The 7,238-nt window shown below is 37.1% G+C and overlaps 1 pseudogene; it reads left to right on the plus strand.

Annotated features, from left to right (window-relative positions):
* Nucleotides 1-5,168: 5,168 nt before the first annotated feature.
* Nucleotides 5,169-6,260, plus strand: LOC122428973 (annotated as a pseudogene).
* Nucleotides 6,261-7,238: the final 978 nt, after the last annotated feature.

Here is a 7,238-nt window from a genome sequence, read left to right on the forward strand (position 1 = left end):
TGTTCTCATACTTTCCTTTTTCAGGGAAAAAAAATAGTTTCACTGTTTATTTTTAACAAACGTCCTCAGGAAAAGATTGCTCACACAGAGAAAGTTCTGTATCAAGTCATATACATATAAGCCTTGCACTGAGGATTTCTGGGGGAATTGTCAGAGATGTCAAATAATTACAGTTCTCTAAGAATTTTTCTTTAGAGGCTTACTAATGCTGTTTTGTACCTTCCAGTGGCTGCTAGGGTGTTGGTTTACACTGCAGTTGTGGGACTGTTGATTTTTATAGTTTCTGCAGAGTTGAGTAGAGAGAGTTGGGAATAAGGCAAGTTAAAGTGTCACTGTTGTTGTTTAGTTGCCAAGTCCTGTCTGACTCTTTGTGACTCCATGGACTGCAGCATGTCAGGCTCCTCTGTCCTCCATCGGTTGCTCAAATTTATGTCAAGTCGGTGATGTTTTCTAAAACTTTTTTCCTCTGCCACCCCCTTCTCCTTTTGTCATCATTATTTCTCAATATCAGGGTCTTTTCCAATGAGTTGGCTCTTTGCCTCAAGTGGCTAGATAAAATGCCACACAGATCACCAATCCAGCCATTTTTCTTGAATAAATACTGCCCAGGTTGTTCTAAGCCTCTAGTTAATTTTCAGAATTCCGGAGTTGAGTTTTGATAAATTTGTAGTGTTTTTGTTACTCTTATAAAAGAATTTTGGTGGTCCTTACTCCATCTTCCTTGCCCACCTTTCCGTTCAGTGCAGCACATGTATTAGACTGTCTTTCCTAACTTAACCATTTTAAGTAGTGAAGTATTTTCACATTGCTGTGCAACAGGTTTCTAGAACTTTTCATCCAGCAAAAATGAAACTCTGTACCCACTAAATAACAACTTTTCTTTTTTCTCTCCCCCAACCACCTGGGAAACACCATTCTATTTTCTGTATCTATGTGTATATTTATAGTAAACAGTGTCAGTAATATGAGGTGATATCTACTTGTGGTTTTTATGAGTGTTGTTGAGTATCTGATTACATGCTTCTTGGCCACTTGTAGATCATTTTTGGAGAATTGTTTATTCAAGTCCTTTGCTCATTTTTTATTTGATTTATTTTTGCTTTTGTTGAATTATAGGCATTCATTATATATTCTGGATATTAAAACTTTATCAGATCTATAACTTACATCTTTTCCCCATTCTGATGGATGCTTTGTCACTCTGTTGATCCTCTCCTTTGATATGCACAAAAATTCCATTTCTCTATTTTTGCTTTTGCTGTTTATGCTTTCGGTATCATTTCCATGAAATCATTGCCAAATTCAGTGATGTGAAATTTTTTGCTTATGTTTCCTTCTTATAATTATATAATTTAAGGTCTCATGTTCAGGTCTTCAGTCCCGTTTGAATTAGTTTATAGGTGATTTTGAGTCCAACTTCATTCTTTCACCTGTAAATATGCAATTCTCCCATCACCATTTGTTGGAAGAAATTATCATTCCCTATTGAGAGGACTAGTCAATGATTATCTGACCATCTATGTAAGGATTATCTTATTCTTTTTGATGCTACTGAAAATTATTTTTTTTCTTAATTTTCTTTTTGGATTGCTCATTTTTAGTGTGTAAAAAGAAACTGATTTTTATGATTAATTTTCATTTTTGCTGAACTTGTTTATTAGTTCTAAGAATTTTTTTTTTTTAATCTTTAGGGTTTTCTACAGAAAGATCACATTATCTTAGAAAAGAGATAATTTACTTCTTTTTTCTTAATTTAAGGTTTTTTTTTTTTAATTTATTTAATTTATTTTTCTTACCTATTTTCTCTAACTAGGTCTTCCAGTACTAAGTTGAGTAGAAGTGATCAGAGTTGGCATTTCTGTCTTGTTCTTTCTTGATCTGAGAAGAAAATTTTTCATTTTTAACTACTGAGTATAATGTTAGTTGTTGTCCCTTCACATACAGTGTTTACTATGTTGAGGAAGTTTCATCGTATGCTTGGCTGTTAGGTGTTTTTATCATGAAAGGATGTAGAATTTTGTCAAATTTTTTCTTCTGTATTTCCATATCAATTGAGGTGACCACATAATTTTTGTCCTCACCCTATTTGTGTGGAGCAGTGCATTCACCGATTTTCATATGTTGAAAAATCCTTACATTTTAGGGGAAAAAATCCCACTTACTCATAGTACAAAATCTTTTAAATGCTCTGTTGAATTCAGTCTGCCAATATTTTCTTGAGTTTTTATGTTAATATTAATTAGGGCTTGTTGATTTATAGTTTTATTTTTGTATGATATCCTTGTCTGGCTTTGGTGTCATGGTAATGCTGGCCTTATAGAATAAGACTGAAAATGTTTACTCCTCTTCAACTTTTTCAAAGAGTTTGAAAATAATTGTTATATTTCTATAATTGATAGAATTCACCAATAAAGCACTTGGTCCTGGGCTTTTCTCTGTTTGATGGTTTTTGATTACTGGTTCAACATCTTTACAAGTTACAGGTCTACTCAGATATTCTATTTCTTCATAATTGAGTCTTGGTAGATTGTGCATTTTTAGAAATATATCCATTCAGTTTTTCTACTTTGTTGCCAAATAGTTATTCATAGTATCATGTTATACAACTTTTTCTTGCTATGTCTTTGGCTGTAATTTCTTATCTTTAATTTCTTATTTTAGTTATTTGAGTATTCCTTCACCAATTTTTCATTGTTTTTTTGCTCCTCTGAGTTGATAATGTGAAAGTGCTGCACTAAATATGTCAGCAAATTTGGAAAATTCAGCAGTGGCCACAGGACCGGAAAAGGTCAGTTTTCACTCCAATCCCAAAGAAAGGAAATGCCAAAGAATGCTCAAACTACCACACAATTGTGCTCATCTCACACGCTAGCAAAGTAATGTTCAAAATTCCCCAAGGCAGGCTTCAGCAATACGTGAACCGTGAGCTTCCAGATGTTCAAGCTGGTTTTAGAAAAGGCAGAGGAACCAGAGATCAAGTTGCCAACATCTGCTGGATCATCGTAAAAGCAAAAGAGTTCCAGAAAAACATCTATTACTGCTTTATTGACTATGCTAAAGCCTTTGACTGTGTGGATCACAATAAACTCTGGAAAATTCTGAAGGAGATGGGAATACCAGACTATCTGACCTGCCTCTTGAGAAACATGTATGCAGGTCAGGAAGCAACAGTTAGAACTGGACATGGAACAACAGATTGGTTCCAAATAGGAAAAGGAGTATGTCAAGGCTGTATATTGTCACCCTGCTTATTTAACATATATGCAGAGTACATCATGAGAAATGATGGGCTGGAAGAAGCACAAGCTGGAATCAAGTTTGCTGAGAGAAATATCAATAACCTCAGATATGCAGATGACACCACCCTTGTCTCAGAAAGGGAAGAAGAACTAAAGAGCCTCTTGATGAAAGTGAAAGAGGAGAGTAGAAATGTTGGCTTAAAGCTCAACATTCAGAAAATTAAGAACATGGCATCTGGTCCCATAAATTCATGGCAAATAGATGGGAAAACAGTGGGAACAGTGGCTGACTTTATTTTGGAGGGATCCAAAATCACTGCAGATGGTGATTGCAGCCATGAAATTAAAAGATGCTTACTCCTTGGAAGGAAAGTTATGACCAACGTAGAGAGCATATTAAAAAGCAGAGACATTATTTTGCCAACAAACATCCGTCTAGTCAAGGCTATGGTTTTTCCAGTGGTCATGTATGGATGTGAGAGTTGGACTGTGAAGAAAGCTGAGTGCATATAGGGTTATCGTTACCATCTTTCTAAATTCCATATATATGCGTTAGTGTACTGTATTGGTCTTTATCTTTCTGGCTTACTTCACTCTGTATAATGGTCTCCATTTTCATCCATCTCATTAGAACTGCTTCAAATGAATTATTTTTAATGGCCAAGTAATATTCCATGGTGTATATGTACCACAGCTTCCTTATCCATTCGTCTGCTGATGGGCATCTAGGTTGCTTCCATGTCCTGGCTATTATAAACAGTGCTGCGATGAATATGTCTCTTTCAGATCTGGTTTCCTCAGTGTGTATGCCCAGAAGTGGGATTGCTGGGTCATATGGAAGTTCTAATTCCAGTTTTTTTAAGAAATCTCCACACTGTTCTCCATAGCGGCTGTACTAGTTTACATTCCCACCAACAGTGTAAGAGGGAATCGGTTGGAGAGGGAGGTGGGAGTGGGGATCCGGATGGGGAATACATGTAAATCCATGACTGATTCATGTCAATGTATGACAAAAACCACTACAATATTGTAAAGTAATTAGCCTCCAACTAATAAAAATAAATGGAAAAAAAATAAAAAAAATAAAAGGGAGATAACGTAAAAAAAAAAAAAGAAAAGAAAAGAAAAGAAAAAAAGAAAGCTGAGTGCTGAAAAACTGATGCTTTTGAACTGTGGTGTTGGAGAAGACTCTTGACAGTCTCTTGGACTGCAAGGAGATCCAACCAGTCCATCCTAAAGGAAACCAGTTCTGAGTATTCATTGGAAGGACTGATGCTGAAGCTGAAGCTCCAATGCTTTGGCCACTTGATGCAAAGAGCTAACTTATTGGAAAAGACCATGGTTCTGGGAAAGATTGAGGGATGGAGAAGAACTGGGCAATAGAGGATGAGACAGTTGAATGGCACCACTGACTCAATGGATATGAGTTTGAGTAAACTCAGGGGGATAGTGAAGGAAAGAGGAGCCTGGCATGCTGCAGTCCATGGGATTACAAAGAGTTGATCATGACTTAGCCGCTGAACAACAAAATGCTCACCCTCAGTAGCACTTGGCTTCCATTTCTATTGAGTTACTATGCCTAACATCTGTTGCTCCCTCCATCGCCTCCTTGTAGCATTTCATACTCCCTGCTGCTCTAATGCCCCATGTTACAGGTCTTTAACCTCTAATCCAAATTACATCACTAGTTCCTCAAGAAGTCCAACTCCAGTGATACAGACAACAACCAGTCCTTTGTGCAGACACAAGAAACATTCAAAATATCAGATATAGTTTCCACTTTTTCCAGGAGCCAGTAACTGGGAGGTTTCCTTCTGACTGTGTTGTACTACACTGGATCAGGGGGTTGGCAAATATGAATACATGCAAAAAACAAAACAAAACAAAAGCTCTTTATAGTCAAATTCCTTCTTAATTTTTCAGTGCTTCATGCTGCTCCTGGATGAGCCCACCAACTACCTGGACCTCGATGACTGTGTGTGTTTAAGAAGAACTAAAGGGTTTTAAGCACATCTAGGTCCACATCTCCCATTCCCAGGACTTTCTGAATGATGTCTGTATCAGTGTCATGAACACTTGCAACAAGAACTTGTCGGGTAATTGTGATCAGTATGTGAGGACATAACCGGAGGTGAAAGAGAATCAGATGAAGAGGTTTCACAGGGAGCATAATCAGATTGCATACATGAAGAACTACACTGTTAGGTTAAGTCATGGAGATGCCAAACTGATCCAGCAGAGCCACAGCAAGGAGAAGACACTACAGAAAATGATGACATCAAGACTGACAGAGAGAGCTGTGAGTGATAAGACACTGTCATTTTATTTCTCACCAAGTGGAATGATCTCACCACTCATTATCATGGTGCAAAATGTCACTTCAAATAAGCAAAATACAGGACTTGCATCTACAACAATTTAAAATTACATGTCAGTCTTGACACATGAATGACTTTGGTGGGGCCCAATGGAACAGAGACGTCAACTCTTCTGAAACTGATCACTGGAGAGCTACTAATTGCAGACAGAATGACCTGAAAGCACTCTCACGTCAAGAGAGTACATTACCATCAGCATTTACAAGAGCAGGCAGACTTAGATCTTTTGCCTTTGGAGTGTCTGATGAATGCTACACAGAGAGCAAGGTGAAGGAAGGAAGGAAGAAGATGATTGTGCAACTGGTCTCATTGGGAAACAGCAGGTCATCCCAGTCCAGAACCTCTCTGATGGCAGAAGTCTTAAGGGTATCTTGCCTGGCAGAACCCCCACATGCTCTTCTTGGATGAACCTGGATATTGAGACCAGGAGTGCCCTAGAAGATGGCATCAGTGATTCTGAGGGTTGTGTGATGCTGCTCAGTCATGGTTTCAAACTCCTTCAACAAGTTGCACAAGAATTGCAGGTCTGTGAGAAGTAGACAATCACCAAGTGGCCTGGAGACATCACGGTCTACAAGAAGAACCTCATGTCCAACTGGTGGGCAAGGAGCCCCAACTCACAAGGAAGACTCACAACATGTGAGCACTTGCTGGTGCACTAGGCCAGGCCCCTGGGGTTGTATTCCTGCATTGCTGAAATTTTTCCCCAGCCCCTTCCCTGCCAACATTAGCCTTAGCTCCACTCTGATGTTATCTACAGCTGGACAGTACCTGTCCATCTCCTGTCCTTCCAGATACTTCTGTCCATGTCTAGACTTGGCTGTATGTTTCTGCCAGCTCTTTGTTGGTTCTGACTGTGATATAATTATTTAATGGTGTAACTTTTAAACATGCATGACATCTACAAAGCATCCCAAGAAAAAGAAAAAGACTAAAAAAAAATAAGAAAGAAAAAATCAAGTCAGAAAATACTTGATAAGGTGCTTTGGTATTCAAAAGCTTATCATCCAACATATGAGATATAAAATTTTAGTTAACAAATATACCTTCAAATATATTTTCTAAATGGGAGATTTGCTTTTCCAATTAAAATTTCACATTGAGTATACTTTTTAAAATTAATTCTTTAAAATTTTTTTAATTTTATAAATTTAAAATATAAATATATTTTATATAAATTTTAAACTTTTAATAAAGAATCATGTCTTTAATGTAAACCTATTTTAGTTATAACTGTGCATATGACAATGCTAAAATAACATGCAGGAAATCAATAAGCTCTTTACTTGTCTTTTCATTTTAAACTTTTTAATGTCTAAATTTATACCTACATGATTTACTATATTCTATGTTGATGGAGTTAACAAAACCCTTGTGTGTTTGTAAAATCCAAAGAATCTACCTGCCAATGCAAGAGACTCAGGAGATGTCGGTTTGATTCCTGGGTCTGGAAGAACCCCTGGAGGAGGAAATGGCAACCCATCCAAGTATTCTTAGCTGGAAAATTCCATGGACAAAGGAGCCTGGAAGGCACAGTCAGACATGACTGAGCATGTACACATGCATAATTTTATACAACTTTTCAAATATATTTTGAAATTACATACTTTCTTTATAAAAG

The sequence above is a fragment of the Cervus canadensis genome, chromosome 27, assembly GCF_019320065.1.
Source record: "Cervus canadensis isolate Bull #8, Minnesota chromosome 27, ASM1932006v1, whole genome shotgun sequence".
In the NCBI taxonomy this organism is placed as follows: Eukaryota; Metazoa; Chordata; class Mammalia; order Artiodactyla; family Cervidae; genus Cervus; species Cervus canadensis.